Raw genomic sequence first — 19664 nt, 5'->3', positions numbered from 1 at the left:
TGATTCCCAGGATGCTATACTCTGGGCTAAGAAGGGCCTAAAATACACCCACCAACTATACGATAATTATTATTATTATAATACAGGGTTTATATAGCGCCAACAGTTTCCGCAGCGCTTTACAATGTGAGGGAAGACAATACAGTTACAAAACAATTCAAAACAGGAGGAACTAGAGGGCCCTGCTCGTTAGATAATGGAGTCTTTAAAACATTTATCCAATTTAAACAAGACTTTCTGATCCCCAACCCATGGTATTACCTATACCTTCAATTAAGGCATGCGGCCTCGGCGCAATTTGCGCCGGGAGCGGTGTGCCTTGCCAATTCATTACTGGAGAAGGAACTATTGAGACATTCACTCCAAACGAATCAGCTCATACTATAGTATTTTAATCCGGGGTGTACCGTCATTATTGGACTCCATACGGACCGGGTAAACGAGAGACATTCCGAATTTATCTCAGGATAATTGGGAAGAACTACTTAACACCTACTTCATGACAGCAATTTCAGCCAGGGAAAGGTTGATCCAAATTCGCATCTTTCATAAAACATATTATACCCCACATAGATTATTTCTAATGAAGAGGAGGCACAGTGCGGAGTGTCATCAATGTCATAGCACGCAAGGGAATCTCCTGCACATGTTTGGGAGTTGTGATAAAATAAGGCCCTCTTGGTCTCAAGTAACGCAATTTATTTCCTCACACTTTGATCTCCCCAATGTGTGCAATCCTAAGTGGTGCATATTGGGGATCCTAGAGGATATAGATCTTCGATCTAGTCAAAAACATTTCCTTAGACTCCTTCTATTCCATGCCAGAAAGACGGTGGTGATGCAGTGGATTCATTTCGAGAGGGTTCCTATCAATTTCTGGAAGAACCTGATTAATCAGGTATTACCATGATACAAACTAACTTATAAAGCAAGAGGGTGCCCAGAAAAAATTAACAAGGTATGGGGAGGGTGGGCAGATATGGTTGGTACCCTTGAAACAGGACCACTTGCATGTTTTTATAATGGTGTATAATGTGGTAACTTTATGCTCAGTAAAATATCCAGAAGTATTATTTCTACATGACTGGGAATGTGGAGGAGTGTGTGGGTACTCATGACCTGTGCCTAGACCTGCATGCCGCGAAGGTCAGCGCTTCACCGCCTAAACCGCCTTACTAATATCTTGAATTTGATGAAGTTTACTTGACCTTTACCTTTGTGCATTATGTGTAACCGGTTATTATATCCTTCCTTAACTATATCACAGCACATGTTATTTGCTAATTGCTTGCTCCAGACTTGAATCCTGTGATGCTATTTTAACTTTTCTTACACTGTATAACATGTAATCAATGCTTTATGCAAAATGTGCTGTAGACAATCTGTAAAAATGTAATAATCTTGAAGTTTAAAAAAAAAAAATAACTATCTTATTATATTAATTTCACAACTTAGTAGAGTTGTTGGTGTATTATTCCAACGAATAAAAAAAAGTACCAGGTGCATGCAAAAAAACTACAGTTGCAGTATAAATACAGCGGAAAAATAATTATTTGTTCAACTGCAGATTTTGTAAGTTTGCCCACTTACAATTAAATTAAGGGTCTATCATTTCTATCATAGGTGTATTTTAAATGATAGAAACAGAATAGCAACCAAAACTCCAGAAAATAAACTAAAACAAATGCTATAGATTAAGTTGCAGTTCAGTGAGTAAAATAATTATTTGTTCCCCAAACAAAACATGACTTAGTACTTGGTAGAGAAACCCTTGTTGGTAAGCACAGTGGTAAGATGTTTCTTGTACTTGGTGACCAAGTTTGCACACATCTCAGGAGGGATTTTGGTCCACTCTTCTTTACAGATCTTCTCTAAATCCCTAAGGTTTCTTGGCCGTCTCTTAGCAACTCGAAGTTTCAGCTCCCTCCATAAATTTTCTTAAATTCTCTGGATTAAGGTCCAGAGACTGACTAGGTCACTTTGCATATATTTTTATGTGTGCATGGACATTTATAATATATACATTTTTGGGGATTGCACAAACAATATATATATTTTTGGATTGTACTATATTTTGTTAGATTGCACTAGGTCCTGGTTTAGTTTGATTATATTGGATATATTTGTGATATATGGTTTGGCTTATAATGGCATTTGGCACTTGCAATCATGTGTAATTAGCACCAACTATATGTATATTTTTGAATGACGAGGTTTTGACACTGTTTATCATATTGAGCACTATTAGTGCGGTATTACAGTGTATGTTGAGTTAATTTAGAACATAAATGGGATTGTGATCAGTATCAGCAGCTCAGCTGGTCTGCATATTGGAGTAGGTAGCTCGCAGTAATAATATATATTTTTATATGTAGATGCAATTATTGCTTTACAGGTTAAGTAACAGAACACAAGGAAACTCCTCATCAGAATTGTGATCACACCTAACATTAGTTGGATATAATTGGTATGATAAATTATTCATGACACTTCATTTCAACATTTCTTAGGAATGAATTCTCTTTAACAGACGTATAGTATACACATAGTGTTTCTCTTGAAGTTGCTAGTTGCCCAATATTCCTATGTCCTTCACGTTGTCCTTTGTGTCCTGCTTTAATCAGACCTCCAAAGAGCCATTTGAAGCACCGTTCACAAAGCGCCAATTAGAAATAGATAGACAAGGATGTTGTGTTTGTCACCCAAGCTGTGGTGCTTAGACACATCTAATGCAATGCTTTGTTTCTTAAGTTAAATCAAGAATCAAAGCAGATGACGTATAATTGTAATTTGTTCTGCCTCACCAGTCAGGGGAAATACAGAAAAAAAAAGTCCAAGTCAATGCTTCAGTTCACACCATTTACATCCTTTTGTGTAGACAGCTAATTTAACTACAACGATGGTAGAAAGCATGCTAATAAATATCGAAACTGTAACATAATGAGTTGTTTTGGTGGTTATAGCTACCATTATGCCTCATCTCAGATATTATAATTATCATAAATAATGTCATTTTGACTAAATATTCTGCTGACAGCACAAGGAACTGTCAAAACAACAAAGGACACAAGTTTCTGTGTTTTTGTATGCTTAAAGCTGATCTCCAGCCAAACAGCTAAATACACAGATAAAATACATATATAGGAGCTGTTTTTACCAGCCAAGGGATTTTGGTTTCTGTTTATCCAGCCCTGAGATTTCCATAGCTTTGTTACACCACACAGCCATGTCTTAACCACTTGCCGACTGCCTAACGCCGATCTACGTCGGCAGTCAGCCCCTCACAGGCAAAGTGACGTAGGGCTACGTCACTAGCTTGTGAGGGTCTAGGGAGCGAGCGCGCGCCGCCGGAGGCGCGCTTCCGCTCCCGCGTGGTCACGGACCCCCCCGCGCGTGTGACTAGCGGACCCGATGTCCGTCGGTCACTCGGCGATCGGCGGGGGAGAGGGAGAATGTCAGGCAGCTTGTGTAAACAAGCCACCTGTCATTCTCCTCGCTGTAAAGACACTTATCACACGGATCTAGCATGTAGATCCGTTGATCAGTGTCCTTACAGCTCAAGCCACAGCCAATCACAGTAGAAAGCACGCCCCTAGGGATACACACAGCCCCTCCCTCCCAAATAAAGTTAACCCCTTCACTACCAGTGTATTTTTACAGTAACAGTGCATATATATAGCACTGATTACTGTAGAAATGTCACTGGTAACCCCAAAAGTGTCACAAATGTCAGTCAAGGGTCCGATCTGTCCGCCCCAATGTCGCAGTACCGCAAAAAAAATCGCAGATCGCCGCCATTACGCGTTAAAAAAAAACAACAAAAATCTTTCCCTTTGTTAGTAAACGCGATAACTTTTGCGCAAACCAATCAAAATACGCTTTTTGCAATTTTTTTTACCAAACATAGGTAGCATAAAACAAATTGGCCGAAAATGTTAAAAAATTTTGATTTTTACATTTTTTGGGGGGGAAATTTCATATAAAAAAATTTGAAAAATATTGCTATTTTTGCAAAATTGACGCTCTTTGTTTATAGCGCGTGATCAAAAAATCGCACAGGTGATCAAATACCACCAAAAGAAAGCTCTGTTTGTGGGAAAAAAAGGACGCCAAATTTGTTTAGGTACAGCGTCGCACGACCGCGCAATTGTCCGTTAAAAGTCACGCAGTGCCGAATCGCAAAATACCCCCTGGTCAGGAAGGGGGTAAAATCTTCCGGGGCTTAAGTGGTTAAATGGCAGAGTCCTGGATTTCAATTTGATACAGTTTAACACCTACAGATGTTGTCCTTCCCATAGCCTGTAATTGAAGGAGTGGAAAAATAGCACTGGGCCTGTAAGGTTATCGTTTTAGTATTGCTATTCTAAAGTGTTGATGTTGATGTAAATAATCTGGTTCCCAGGCAGGAGGCTTTCACACCCCAGCGGATCTTCACAGTCTCCTTGGCTTGTAGTGTAATGTAACAAAAGTAGAAAATGAGGCACCACATCACTACTAAGAGGTCCAGATACAACTTTATTCCAATAAAAGTCAGAGGAGAAATCCCAAAAGTATCTGACACGGTTCAGTGTTTCAAAGGTACCCTCTTCATAAGGGCTTCAAAATAATGTGACTAGAGTAGAAGTGAACTAGACCTTTAATGTTAGTTCTTCCTATGTGATTACATGCACAGGCCTTGTCAGCAGCTGGTTTAACAGCAACCTTTGAAACACATTGGCTACTTTTTGGATTGTCCCACTGACTTTTATTGGTATAAATTTGTATCTGGACCTCTTACAGAGGTTGTAAAGCCTTAAGGTTTTTCACCTTAACACATGAGCCCAATCCGTTTCAGCGATATGCACGAGCGCAGCAGCTCCAGCCTCTGTCACTTTCCTCACTGAACAAATTGATAGCAGCAGGAGCCATTGGGTCCCACTGCTGTCAATCAAAAGCTGTGACACGGGAGCGGGGGGGGGAGTCCTGCTGTCTGTGTCAATGGGGGGCACCCGGTGGAGAGGAGGGGCCTGGAGTGCCAGTGGGGGACCCCATAATAAGAGCAACGGGGCTGCTCTGTGTAAAACTATTGCACAGAGCAGGTAAGTATAGGCATGTTCAATATTTTTTGTTACATAGCCTGTAACTGGACCTTCTCTCTCTTTCTCTCTTCCCCCCTTTGATTCTATCAACATGTTCCTTGCTAGTATATATAATACAGCTGATTGGCTTGTGTGGTTTATTGCTCTCTTATTCTGAGCTCTGTTGATATTGCAAGAGGCAGTAACTAAGTCAAGATCAGGTATTTGCACCGCCTGTAATTAACGAAATACATTTAATAAAGTTTTAATAAATATAGAACTGTGTTTGTTTGCCTTTTTGCCTAGAGATCGGCCTTAAAGTTAAACACCTGGATTAGCACACATTGTCTAAATCACAGGTGTCAAACACAAGGCTGTGGGTCGAATGCGGCCCCCTAGGCTATTTCATGTGGCCCTCACACCTCTCCTGCAGCTGCGGCAACCCCCTTTTTTCTGTCCCCAGCTTGTATCTGTAGTCAGCAGGAGAGAAGACAGAACTCCTTTGCCAGATCATGCACTCCTATGTGCAGCTGCAAAAAGGCTCGTCTTTGCCTTCTCCCCTTCTCAGCAGTCCGCAGCAGAGAGGAGGGCAGAACTCATCCTACAGATCCTGCACCTCTCTGTGCAGCTGCAACACCATCTTGCCTTTGCCTCCCCTGGTCTCAGCATTCAGCAGACTCTGAAAGCTGACTCCAGCCCTCCTCTGGTTCTTTTTCAGACCCTGCACTTCTTCGCAGATCCACCCACATCTTCTTCCTGGCAGCAGCACAAGGTAAGGGGTGCATTGTGATGTGAGGAAGGGTGGGTGACTCTTTACTTCTGATGGGAGGGGGGAGGGGGTTCTTGACATCTCATGTAAGGGTGTAAGGGGGCGTGGGGTGCTCTGAACATCTAATCCTACAGATATAACCGGCCCTTTGAGGGCAACCATTATGTTAATGCGGCCCACAATTAAATTGAGTTGGCAGTATTGGTCACCTGTGTGGTAATATCACTTTACACTGCATGGTGACACACCAGAGTCAGTTTTGATAAGTGATCCTATATACATTTTATTTTTTATAACTTCACAGTTTTTCATTATAGCACCATTTTTTTATTGTTGGTTTTGGGTGTTGCGCTGAAGGGGTATTATTCATTCATTTAGTCACAGTGTGATGATCAGCAGCATATCCAGTTTTGGGTTCTCAGATAAGCCTCTAGCGTGGGGTCAATTTTACATTCAACACAGTGATTATGTCACTGCTACATTTATATGTTAATAACTGGGTTAGCAAAGACATTTGGTGCACACAAAATAGATGTATATCCTTTGTGCCTATTTGGAAATATATTGACATGTTGTGCCCAGAGTTCAGATTTAATGGGAAACAATTACATATCTTAAAATATTATTGTAAAGTCTACCTTGAAATAATTGTTTAAAGCAGATTTCCAGGCAGAGTCATTATTTTATATCTATCCCTGGACAGCAGCGGCAATGCTAATATACTGTCCATTGACAAAGCTGGAGACAGAATGGTAAGGGTTCTTTCACACGGGATTTCCGCCCGGCGGACTCCATTTTGCTTAGCGGGGGGTCGATCCGCCGATCTCCGCTGAGCAGGTGGATGACAGGTCTGTTTCCGCTCACTGTGCTGAGACAGACCTGTCAGAGTCCCGCTCTCCTCTATGAGAGATCCGATCCTCCAGACGGATGGTAAATAGGGATACCATCCATCTGGATCTCACAGACAGGATCAGATCGGAGAGTAGGGTGTCAGCAGACATGTCACAACTCCATAGAGGTGCATAGAGCGTCCTATCAGAAAAACTAACAGGCGGGCATGATCGGAAAGCCGACGTGAAAGGGGTCTAACATAAGAAGCCACAAAGCTGAAACTGGAAAATGAATTGCTTAACTACCTCCCACCCGGGCCATAGTACATATACGGCCGGGTGGGAGCTTCCTCCTTCTGAATGGACGTTCCGGAACGTCCTTCAGAAGGAGAGAGATCGCGCCGCCGCGGGCACGCGCAGCGGCGCGATCTCGATGTGCCTGTGTCCCTAGGACACAGAGCAACGAGACTCGGCAGGAGGGCCCTGTGATTGGCCCTCCTGATCACATGACGGCTGTGACCAATCACAGCCGTCATGTAATGTCAATACAGCCGTTGTAACGGCTTCGATCTCTTCTCCTCCTGACAGATCCTGTCAGTGAGGAGAAGATCAGAGGATCGTTTCTGCAGCCGGGGTGATCAGTGAGTATTTCTAATTACTCACTGATCACAGGGGGGGTCTGTGCTGGTAATCAGATGATTGATTACCAGTGCAGCCCTGGGGGGAGGGGATGCCACTAGAGCCACCAGGGATGCCCACCCATGACCACCAGGGATGCCCACCATGGCCACCAGGGATGGGAAACAGGGCTCAGAGAGCCTGCCAGTGGTGCCCCCCTATCAGTGCTGCCCACCAATGCCATCTATCAGTGCTGCCCACCAGTGCCCGTTATTGCCATCTATCAGTGCCGCCCACCAGTGCCCATTATTGCCCACCAGTGCTGCCTATCAGTGCCCATCAGTGCCCCCCATCGGTGCCGATCAGTGCCGCCCATCAGTGCCACCCATCAGTGCCGCCTATCAGTGCCCATCAGTGCCCATCAGTGCCGCCGATCAGTGCCCATCAGTGCTGCCTATCAGTGCCCATCAGTGCTGCCTATCAGTGCCCACCAGTGCTGCATATCAGTGCTATCTATCAGTGCCACATATCAGTGCCCATCAGTGCTGCATATCAGTGCTACCTATCAGTGCCCATCAGTGCTGCATATCAGTGCCACCCCATCAGTGCCACCCCATCAGTGCCACCCCATCAGTGTCTCCTCATCAGTGCCTGTCAGTGCGGCGTCATCAGTGCTCATCAGTGCAGGAAAAAACGTATCTGTTTACAAAATTTTATAACCTAAACAAAAAAACTTTTTTTTTTTTTTCAAACTTTTCCTTCTTTTTTTATTTGTGCACCAAAAAAGAAAAAACCTGGCGGTGATCAAATACCACCAAAAGAAAGCTCTATTTGTGGGGAAAAAATGACATAAATTTGGTTTAGGTACAATGTTGCATGACCGCGCAATTGTCATTCAAAATGCAACAGCGCTAAAAGCTGAAAATTGGTCTGGGAAGGAAGGGGGTTTAAGTGCCCAGTATTGAGGTGGTTAATTAGGAGCCTGGCGTCATTTGTCTGGCTATATGGTGTGGAAGATATGTGTGGGCAATTGCTCGAGTTCTGCTTTAAGTGCTCTTTTTGAAGTCAGAATTAGGAAAACTCCACTATATGTTTGTTATGTGTCCCAATTCAAACAGCATATCTAAAAAAAAATATTAAAAAAAAAAAAACATTTCTGAACAATGTCAGAATGAGTATGTCCTAAAGGAGGCCACAGTTTATATAATTTTTTTTCGGTGGAAGGAAAGAAAATTGATCAGTTACCCCTCAAGGAATCCCTCTTGCAGTGCTTTTGTGTTCTGCTTGCAGGGAACCTTCCCTGTAAGGCAGAACACAATGATCAATGCTAGCAGCTATAGCTGCAGACAGTGATCGCATTAAAAATATCTGACAGGTTGGTTGTACTGAAGTTGATCGATGATCGATTTCAGTACAACCAGCCTGCCCATAGATAGATGGAATCTTGGCCGGTCCCTGCTGAACCGGCTGAGATTTGATTTATCTATGGCAGGCTTAAAAGAGAAGTATGGGATTTTTTTATATTTTAGAATCATACTTACCTAGGTGGATTCAGCACCAGTCCGATGTTGCATTTGTCTCCTGCCAGCTCTAAGGGTGAAAACCAAGCTATCAAACGCCAATTGCTCGGTTCTCAGAGTTCTGTGGATAGAGAGCTGGTGACTGTCAGTCACTGCTGTCTGCTCTGCCACTCCAGAGCTCACTGGAGCAATGTGCTATGGAGGAGGTGGGAGCGGCCGGCTAAGGCTCTCAGTGGCTCGCTGAAAAGTTGAGCTGGGTGGCGGTCCAGGCATGTGGGCAGATCCCAACCATATGGTCGCAATCTTTCCTGAGCCTGGACCGGCTCTGTGATGTCAGCCAACAGCAGATTTCAGCCCGCTGTCTGCTGATGACAGGTCACAGGAGTGCAGAAAGAACTGCACTCTTGTTTTCCACAGGAGAAGTACAGCCAAACAAGCTTTGGCTGTACTTCTCCTTTAAGGACTGAGTTTCCTCTCATTAGCAAAAAAGGGAGAAGATTACATATAACAAGTCAGCGCTAGAGAAATGAAAGCTGCCAGCAAAAATAGGGGAGATGTACACACCCCATAACAAATGTCAACAAAATATTTCTACAGCACCTCAAATGTGATTATATCTCATGTGAAAAAAAGAAAACAAAGTGCACATAAGTACCATTGTAAAATAAACAATATATAAATATAATGAAATAGAAGTCCCAAACATGTTATAAGTAGTTATTCCTAGTGAAATAAAGCCTTTGACTTCGGCCATCACATCCAGTCGTGAGTTGAATCTGTGGACTTACAATTGGTCTCTCCTCCTCACTTTCGCCCTTCCATCAGAGGGCATTAAAACCAAAGCTCACAAACCAGAGCAAACAAGGGGGGCCATAGCGTAGTCATTTTATAAAAAAAAGGAAAAATTACAGATACAACATGAATTAAACAGCTTAAGAACTGCTAAAATTCTGAATCACAACCCACCAATATCATTATTTGTGGCGGCATGACGTTAGCATGTAGACTCCGCCCAACATGTTTCATGCAACAGCACATCTTCAGGGGCCATCTGTTGCAAGTGGAATCTGGTGTAATAAAAAATATAATTCTCTTTGTTCAATCTGGCTGTTTCTGCTGCTATATATTTGCAGCCATATTTTCTGGTGAGTGAGTTATTTACACGGCAGTTGGTTGTCTCCACAGACAGGAAGATTCAACTCACGTCTGGAGGTGGTTGCGAAAGTCAAACAATGTATTTTACTAGGATGAACTATTTATATCACATGTTTGGGACTTCTATTTAATTCTATGTATTTATAAATTGTATATACAGTGGGTACGGAAAGTATTCAGACCCCCTTAAATTTTTCACTCTTTGTTATATTGCAGCCATTTGCTAAAATCATTTAAGTTCATTCTTCTTCCTCATGAATGTACACATAGCACCCCATACTGACAGAAAAACACAGAGTTGTTGACATTGTTGCAGATTTATTAAAAAAGAAAAACTGAAATATCACATGGTCCTAAGTATTCAGACCCTTTGCTGTGACACTCATATATTTAACTCAGGTGCTTTCCATTTCTTCTGATCATCCTTGAGATGGTTCTACACCTTCATTTGAGTCCAGCTGTGTTTGATTATACTGATTGGACTTGATTAGGAAAGCCACACACCTGTCTATATAAGACCTTCCAGATCACAATGCATGTCAGAGCAAATGAGAATCATGAGGTCAAAGGAACTGCCTGAAGAGCTCAGAGACAGAATTGTGGCAAGGCACAGATCTGGCCAAGGTTACAAAAAGATTTCTGCTGCACTTAAGGTTCCTAAGAGCACAGTGGCCTCCATAATCCTCAAATGGAAGACGTTTGGGGACGACCAGAACCCTTCCTAGAGCTGGCCGTCCGGCCAAACTGAGCTATCGGGGGTGAAGAGCCTTGGTGAGAGAGGTAAAGAAGAACCCAAAGATCACTGTGGCTGAGCTCCAGAGATGCAGTAAGGAGATGGGAGAAAGTTGTAGAAAGTCAACCATCACTGCAGCCCTCCACCAGTCGGGGCTTTATGGCAGAGTGGCCCGGCGGAAGCCTCTCCTCAGTGTAAGACACATGAAAGCCCGCATGGAGTTTGCTAAAAAACACCTGAAGGACTCCAAGATGGTAAGAAATAAGATTCTCTGGTCTGATGAGACCAAAATAGAACTTTTTGGCCTTAATTCTAAGCGGTATGTGTGGAGAAAACCAGGCACTGCTCATCACCTGTCCAATACAGTCCCAACAGTGAAGAATGGTGGTGGCAGCATCATGCTGTGGGGGTGTTTTTCAGCTGCAGGGACAGGACGACTGGTTGCAATCAAGGGAAAGATGAATGCGGCCAAGTACAGGGATATCCTTGGACAAAAACCTTCTCCAGAGTGCTCTGGACCTCAGACTGGGCCGAAGGTTTACCTTCCAACAAGACAATGACCCTAAGCACACAGCTAAAATAACGAAGGAGTGGCTTCACAACAACTCCGTGACTGTTCTTGAATGGCCCAGCCAGAGCCCTGACTTAACCCCAATTGAGCATCTCTGGAGAGACCTAAAAATGGCTGTCCACCAACGTTTACCATCCAACCTGACAGAACTGGAGAGGATCTGCAAGGAGGAATGGCAGAGGATCCCCAAATCCAGGTGTGAAAGACTTGTTGCATCTTTCCCAAAAAGACTCCTGGCTGTATTAGATCAAAAGGGGGCTTCTACTAAATACTGAGCAAAGGGTCTGAATACTTAGGACCATGTGATATTTCAGTTTTTCTTTTTTTATAAATCTGCAACAATGTCAACAATTCTGTGTTTTTCTGTCAGTATGGGGTGCTATGTGTACATTCATGAGGAAGAAGAATGAACTTAAATGATTTTAGCAAATGGCTGCAATATAAAAAAGAGTGAAAATTTTAAGGGGGTCTGAATACTTTCCGTACCCACTGTATATATATATATATATATATATATATATATATATATATATAAATATCTTTTCACTTTGTTTTCTTTTTTTCATATTAGATAAAATCATATTTGAGGAGCTGCAAAACAATTATATTGTATATAATGGAGAAGCAGGGCGATGATGTCACACTCTTCACCTTGTCCAATCTCAGAATGCTTTGCATTCATTCAGAAGATGCAAAGCATTATCTGAATGGTGCCTTTGACAAGCAGCTGACCACTTGTGGACAGATTGCAGCAAGCCAGCCGATCAGCAAGGGATCTTTATGCAAGTGGAGATCACGGAGTAGCAGTGCCTACTTTAATAATTTTTAGCTGCCAGTGGCCATCAGCCAGGTATGGAATACAGTGTACAGTCAATAGTTACATTGGACCAAGCTGGACCATTGTACCTATGTTAAATATATCCACACCTGGAATTCATCCAGGATGGATAATGGGGTGATTAGAGGATGCCCAGGCACATTTGGCACACCCTTTGCGCACACCTATGTGTGGCTTGTTGAATCAGGGTCATCCATAGATGTATTATGTATGATTGGTGGAATCACTGAATTCAAGTCCACTGTACTGTGTATTTCTTTGAAAAAAAAAAATTAGTGGGTACTTTGACAACACGCTCGCTGGCCAGACTCGGGTGACCACTGGATCTAGATTATCCAGCCCGCCGCCTAGTCCGGCAGTTGATTATAGATCTCACAGGAAAAAAACAGGAGAAAAAAATCTATCTAAAAAGAAAAAAAATGGCAGGACCAGAGATCCCAGCAAGGAACTAGGTCCTTACTCCTGACTAGGAAGAAAAAAACCTATAGCAGAGAGAGGGAGTATACCCCCTGGAACTGCCCATAGGTGTAGCAAGACTTTTTTTTCTGCCTTGTGTCCTACTCCTGTAGGGGGCAGTATAACCCAATGGTTAAGAAGATCAGGAGCTGTGTCCGTCAATGAACGAAAGAGAAATATACATTTTTCCATCATACAGGTTGAAATGCATGTAAGAGATGTAAGTCTCTTATGTCTCTTTGTGCAGTTCCTGGAAAGGCTTAAGGGCACTGTAAGATTAAATATCAACAGCCCATTACATTTTCTCTTTTCATTATCACTGAAAAAAAACTTTAATTGATTCCAAAAGTATTTCTTTTTCATAAGTAAGCCGAACGTCTAGTCTATAGTATTAGTTTTTTGCCCCAGAGATATAAAAAAATCCATTTAATGCACAGAATACTTGACATGTCTATTATGGAAAATACTGCATTTCCCTAATCAACTGCTGCTTTTTAAAATCAGTAATCTTTTGTCATTAAGAGCTACTTACAACCTGTATTTTCTGACTGAGATAATTCCACCAGAAGTCCAAGTATACAGATAAGAGATTACACTATATGATTTTCTAGGCAGGAGCAAGTCTTTGTATAACTTCCGGCCACTCTGCAAGAAATATGCAGCATTCCAAATGCTGCACATACAATACATAGGCAACCATTTTAAAGTGGAGTTCCACCCTAAAATGATACTTACCTCCATCTTCTCGCTCCGGGTCACCTGAAAAACAAATGGATAATCGCATTTTTTTTTTTTTTTACTTACCTCGTAGAGAAGAAAATATACTTACCTTACTTCCTTCTTCCTCCCCTCGGCGGCCACGGCCCGTCGTCACTTCCTGCCTTTGCAATGATTCCTGGGAGCTGAACGTCATCGCTCCCAGGAATCATTGCGCCTGCACCGGCCCCGACGTCAGTTCCGGGGCCCGCACGTCATTCCCTTCTAAACAGCTTCTGGGCATGCCCAGAAGCTGTGGAGGGATGACGCGCGCGCACCGGAAGTGACGGCGGGGCCAGTGCAGTGCATCGTGGGACCGAAGAAGGACGCAGAAGAGGATCGCGCTGGCTTCAAGCTGCCCACACCTGAGATGGCAGCGCTAGACAATACTTTTTCATGGTAAGTATTTGTCCTAAAAGGTAAGTGCAACCCGGGACAGATCAGAGGCTAGCCATTGTGGAATGTACTAGCCCTGACTGTCCCGGGAGTATTTTTATTAAAAAAAAGTATTCCAGGGTGGAACTCCGCTTTAAAGAACAAATCCAGATACATACCTGTATATAAAAATGTTCCTTTGTTTATCTTTTCTTTTAAAAGCTATTCATAAAGCCAGCCATAGGTGATGTGATCTTCTTTCCTGCAACCACAGGTTGTACAGTATGAAAGAATGTTGCTCGATTCCCTCATCAACACAGTCAGTATTGATGGGGGAATCCCTCCCGCAGAACCATTGAGTTCTCCTGGCAGGGGGTGCGAGGAGTCGTTCCTGCTGGGAGAACACAGTGAATATTGCTTGCGGCTAAAGCCACTGGCAATAATCGCATGAAAATATCAGACATGCTGGTTGTACCCAAGTCCATTAATGGATGATTTTGGTTACAATGAGCCTGCCCATGGATGATTCGATCCCTACTGAACTATGGCTGGCTTTAGTGTACCTAATTATGAGTTTATTATCAGACTTCCAGATAATGAACAGTGGCAAAAGTACAGAAATGGCCAGAAAAAGGATGCTCTGTCCTTTTAAGCTGAACTTCACTGTATCTGAGCAACATAAACTAAAAATGCTTTTTATTTCATTTTTATCATTCAAAACAAACTCACCCATCCATACATATCTCCATGCTTTATTTTGTTGAAGAATCACTTTGAAAAGCACCCCCAGTTCTACCTGCAGCCATCTTGAGTAAGGGCAGATGATTCATGTAAAATTTACTTTCTGGAATCCGTCTATCCTTAGGTCAGGCATGCAGGCATGAGGGTGTGCTTAGCTAAGAAAGCCCCTCATTTCCTCCTCCAGATAAAAAAAAAGAAAGAAATCCCAAGAAGACTCCTGGGATATATGTCATCTTTTAGACTAGGCCAGAAACAAGGAAGCAACTGAAGTAAGATAAAAAAAAAAGGTTATTGCAGCCGGGCATCAGCTCCCCATCCATTGAAAAACAGCTCCTGGATGAGCTGATTGGATCCACCTGGTCAATAGTATTATGACAGCAGAGGAGTGGGTGGCAATGTGTTAGGACAGACATGAGAAGTTTTATAGTATTTGGGCCACTTGGATACATTATACTTCTAGTGCCTCACAGGCATCCCAGCCTACAACCTCTAGGCCCTCTTTGTCTCCATTAGCAGGGAATTGAATTGAGTTGAACTGAATTGATTTAGTATAGCGCTGTCACAGATTTGGGTGGGCTTGCTAAAGATCTACGGAACACTTTGAATATCATTATTTCTGATTTCATTTAAAATGCTGACTGTTTTTGTTTTATCTGATTGTTGTTATTGTTGATTTACTTCCATTCCCACCTCACATTACCTTCTTTACATGGCCTTGCACATAGGCATCCAGCTCATGTCCAATAAGCCATCTCACAAATATAATCCCCAGTGTCATTTGGGGCATAAAATGGAGTAATCACATGATGTACACAACTGAATGTACCAATGAGCCCTTGGTTTCATTCTCATATGATCTTGATTTATGCTATGTTGCCCTTTTGGGCGCTTTTCTCTACTCTTTGTACAGTAAATGTTTTTTGAAAATTAAAATAAAAATTAAAAAAAAAAGTTAAAACAAGTAAATATCCTATCTATTTAATAATGCTAGTAGCATAAGAATTAAAATTAGGTATTGTTGGTTAAGAGAGTCGAGTTCAACTCTAATTGACACACAAGCTCCAAAAGGAAGAAGTCACCTTAGTATAAAAATGCCATTCCCACTAACCTTGACAGTACAACTTAAACAGTAAGTAAATCTTTTAGCTTTTATTGTAGGGTTGCAGGTTGATTCAATACCCAGTTGCCCACCTTTTGCAACATCCCTTCCTTGGTTACCTTTCTCCCCCTTTTATACTTCATTCATACCTGAGAGATCCAGATCATGGGCTGAATTGCCGTGATTCTGCCTGCGATTCCAAATCGCGGGATGCTTATACTTCTTAATGGCACCCCAATCACACCGTAATTTTACCAATTTTTGCGATTTATCACAATCATGGCGTAATTTGGGTGCCATTAGGAAGTAATGGCATTGCACAAGCGTCCCGTGATTTGGAATCGCGGGCATAATCGCGGTGATTCCGCTTGCGATCTGGATTGCCCATGTGTGAATGGAGTCTAAATCATTAGCAGTCCAAAAAAATGTTAACTGAACAATACATGGGTAAATGTGGATTGTAAAATGTTAACACAAGTAAATAATAAGAAAAATAAATCCACTCGCTGGTATTGGTAAAGCGTACAATGCAAGCTTTTGGTGTCAGTAAATGTGTAATGTATTTCTCAACTCTCTAAAATGAAAAAGCGGGACTTCCTTTAAAATCAAGACTAAAGACATATTCTTGGCACACAACCACAACACTTGTAAATGCATAAAATATTATTTAGGGTCCATTTACACCAATTTGTTGAAAAATGTGCATACCAATGCGCCATGCAAGAACTAATGAATTGTGTTGCTCTGCATTTTCAATGCCATCCCAACACACTAAAATACCTTTGCTTGCTTTATCTGGCCCTTTGGACACTATTCCTTCCACTGATACAAGGCACTATTCCTTCCATTGACACCAACGACAGAGCACTATTCCTCCTACTCATACCAACAGTGGGGTAATATTCTTCCCACTAACACCAGAGATGGGGAACTATTTCTCCCACAGACACTAATGATGGGGCGCTGATACTACTGATGTAATTTTTTTACTCCCACTGACCACTAAGCCTGTGACTTTTTCTACTCCCACTGGCCACAGTCCAACCCCCCCCCCCCCAAGTCTTAAGGGCAGTTAATTGGCCTTTTGTTTTGAAAGTCTGGAGACCCCTGGACTAGAAAAGGGAAAGCACCTGAGTTTTCAGTGCACTGCAACATGGATTAATGCACTACCATGCATTGTGTACTACATTGAAACAAAAGCTGTAGGTCTGATTTTTGGTCTGTTATGGTGTATTGGCATGCCAAAATGCTACACGCATGCGTTAAAGTGTTACTAAACCCACAGCAATAAAATTAGTTTGTATATGCAGTAATGTATGTTTGTTAAACTCACTGTGGAAGTTAAGGGGTTAATCCTCTGAATTGTGTAAAAAGGCTGTTTGATACTGTCTTCTTTCATCCTCCCCTTCTTCCACAGTCCTCAATCCATCTCCTAATAGTATAGAGCCTTAGGGGTGCTCTGCACATGCTCAGTTTGGTGTGTATTGCTAGAGAGGTTTTTTTTTTTCTTAGGAGGATGCACTGCCCAGAGAGAGGGTCAGGACAGGAGTCATGCAGCCTCATAGGGCAGTCAAAGTAGAATGAAAGCTCCTCCTACAAGCATTAACTAGACACTGATAGAAGTCACAAGACTGCTATATTTTGCTGATGAGAAAAGGTATTTAGCAGTTCATGTTTACTAAATTAATTGCATTTCCGTTTTCTGTGTATGGTGGGAGACCAGATATAGTGAATGCAAGGTCCTGGATTAAGTAAAGCTTTAATGTAGCACAGAGGACCAAACAGATCTGAATGGGCCCTTACAATTGCCTAGAACTGTAAAGATCAGAAAAAAGGTAGATCCCTGGTTATGAATATTGATTTATATAAAGGTAAACACTTTATATTTTGTTCTTTAGAAAGTTTCTAACTCATTTCATAGCTATGCACACTAGAGTCAGTTCTTGTGGAGAACAATTCAACAGTGTCATAAATCGTACAGCAAAGAACTATTTTCTCAGCTGGTGATAAAATCTTTTCCTTCCAGTCTCAGTATGTGCCCTCATATCTTTTGCAGCAACCTTTTAGCTAAACAGCTTGCCACTGAATTTTCCATACAGATCATTCATATATGCTGACCACCTCTCTCTCTTTTATTGCCTCTTCTCATCTGAAAAAAAATTCCAGCTCAGTTAAAAAGTTTTTTCTTATAACTGAGGTCCTCTATGCCCCTTATTAATTTAGCTGTTCTTCTCTGCATCTAAAATAAAGCATAGCTGCCATGTGTCCCATTTTTTTGCAAGTTTGCCAACATCAGCTTTTTGCCCACCATGCCCTGGGAGTTGTCTTACAAAATAATACCTGGCAGATTTATGAGATATTTTGTTTTCGGGACATTAGAGGGGAGTTAAATGGCCATTTAAAGTGCGTTCCATACTTGCAGTACGTTAGTAATAATTGGACAGGTATCCTCACCTAAAGCTTGGATTTGTTAAATATATATATTTTCATTTAATGCTTTAAATATATATTTTTTCATTTAATGCTTTAAAAGCCATTAATGTCTAAACCCCTGGCAACAAAAGTGAGTACACCCCTAAGTTAAAATGTCCAAATTGGGCCCAAGGTATCAATATTTTGTGTGGCCACCATTATTTTCCAGCACTGCCTTAACCCTTGTAGGGGAAACATCAAAACTGATGGGTTTCAGTAACATTTTGACTGTTGAAGCCAAATTGAAAATGAAATTATTTAAACAAACATGTAGGTACAGACATGTTTGGAGAGCAATTCAGTTACATTACATTCTGTTGGTTTGATAAACATTGCTCTAACTTCCTAAGGACTTGTATTACAATTTATACATTCTGAAATGGGGGGCACCTAGCTAACTAAATTCTTTTCAAGTCCCAATTAAGTCTTTGGTGACATTCTTTGATATGCGGATATTCATTAACATGTCACTTCCAAGGCTTGTAGGCTAAACAGGTCTTCAAAGGTCAAGATAGCAATCTAACAGCTAGAGGTGTAAATGGCTTTTGAACACAACAGCTGTTATACAATATGACTTCTCACAACATATACATCCAATAGATCTGCTTAATCATAAATACATATTTGATAATCATAAATAAAGGTTTGGTAAATAAAATGGCTGTTCCCTTTTCCCCATCACCCTCTTGGGCATGGAGTTTACCAGAGCTTCACAGGTTACCACTGGAGTCCTATTCCACTCCTCCATTACGACATCAAGGAGCTGGTGGATGTTAGAGACCTTGCGCTCCTCCACCTTCCGTTTGAGGATGACCCACAGATGCTCAATAGGGTTTAGGTCTGGAGACATGCTTGGCCAGTGCATCATCTTTATCAGCAGTTTAGGCATTCATTGCTGTATGTTGAGTTATTTTGAGGGGACAGCAAATTTACACTGTTATATAAGCTGTACACTCACTACTTTACATTGTAGCAAAGTGTCATTTCTTCAGAGTTGTCACATGAAAAGATATAATATAATATTTACCAAAAATGTGAGGGGTGTACTCACTTTTGTGAGATACTGTATATATATATACACACACAAACATTTTGCTTTGCATTTCTGTTTTAAACTGAATGGGTTGTTTTAAAAGGAGAGGATTCACATATACTTTTAGTAACTCAAGGAGAAGAAAAGGAACTAGTAAAATGAGTAAGTGAATTACTACTCCTATTAGTAAAATAGAGCAAATGTCTAGGCATCTGGCCTTTAATTTCAGGTTTGCAAAATCTAGTGCAGCCAGTTTTAGCAATCTCCACACAGGGTTTCTGACTAGCACTGCAGCCTCTTGTCACAGATTCTGAGACCTCAATCAAATGCTTTAACCACTTCTGGACCAGAAGATTTGCCCCCTTAATGACCAGGCCATATTTTGCGATTCGGCACTGCATTAATTTAATGGACAATTGCGCAGTCGTGCGATGCTGTACCCCAATAAAATTGATGTCCTTTTTTTCCCACAAATAGAGATTTCTTTTGGTGATATTTGATAGCCTCTGCGATTTTTATTTTTTGCGCTATAAACAAAAAAAGAGTGACAATTCTGAAAAAAAAAATATTTTTCACTTTCTGCTATATAACATTCCCAAAAAAAAATTTAAAAATCTAAAATTTTTAACATTTTAGGCCAA

General features: G+C 41.5%; 1 protein-coding gene across 3 annotated transcripts in view; it reads right to left on the bottom strand.

The window, feature by feature from the left end:
- Nucleotides 1-19664, bottom strand: part of XYLB (xylulokinase) — a 303038-nt gene that overhangs the window by 141306 nt on the left and 142068 nt on the right. The window lies entirely within an intron of this gene.

Source organism: Pelophylax lessonae (genome assembly GCF_965119305.1).
Source record: "Pelophylax lessonae genome assembly, chromosome: 5".
NCBI classification, from domain to species: domain Eukaryota; kingdom Metazoa; phylum Chordata; class Amphibia; order Anura; family Ranidae; genus Pelophylax; species Pelophylax lessonae.
This window is presented reverse-complemented; position numbering and strand designations above follow the sequence as displayed.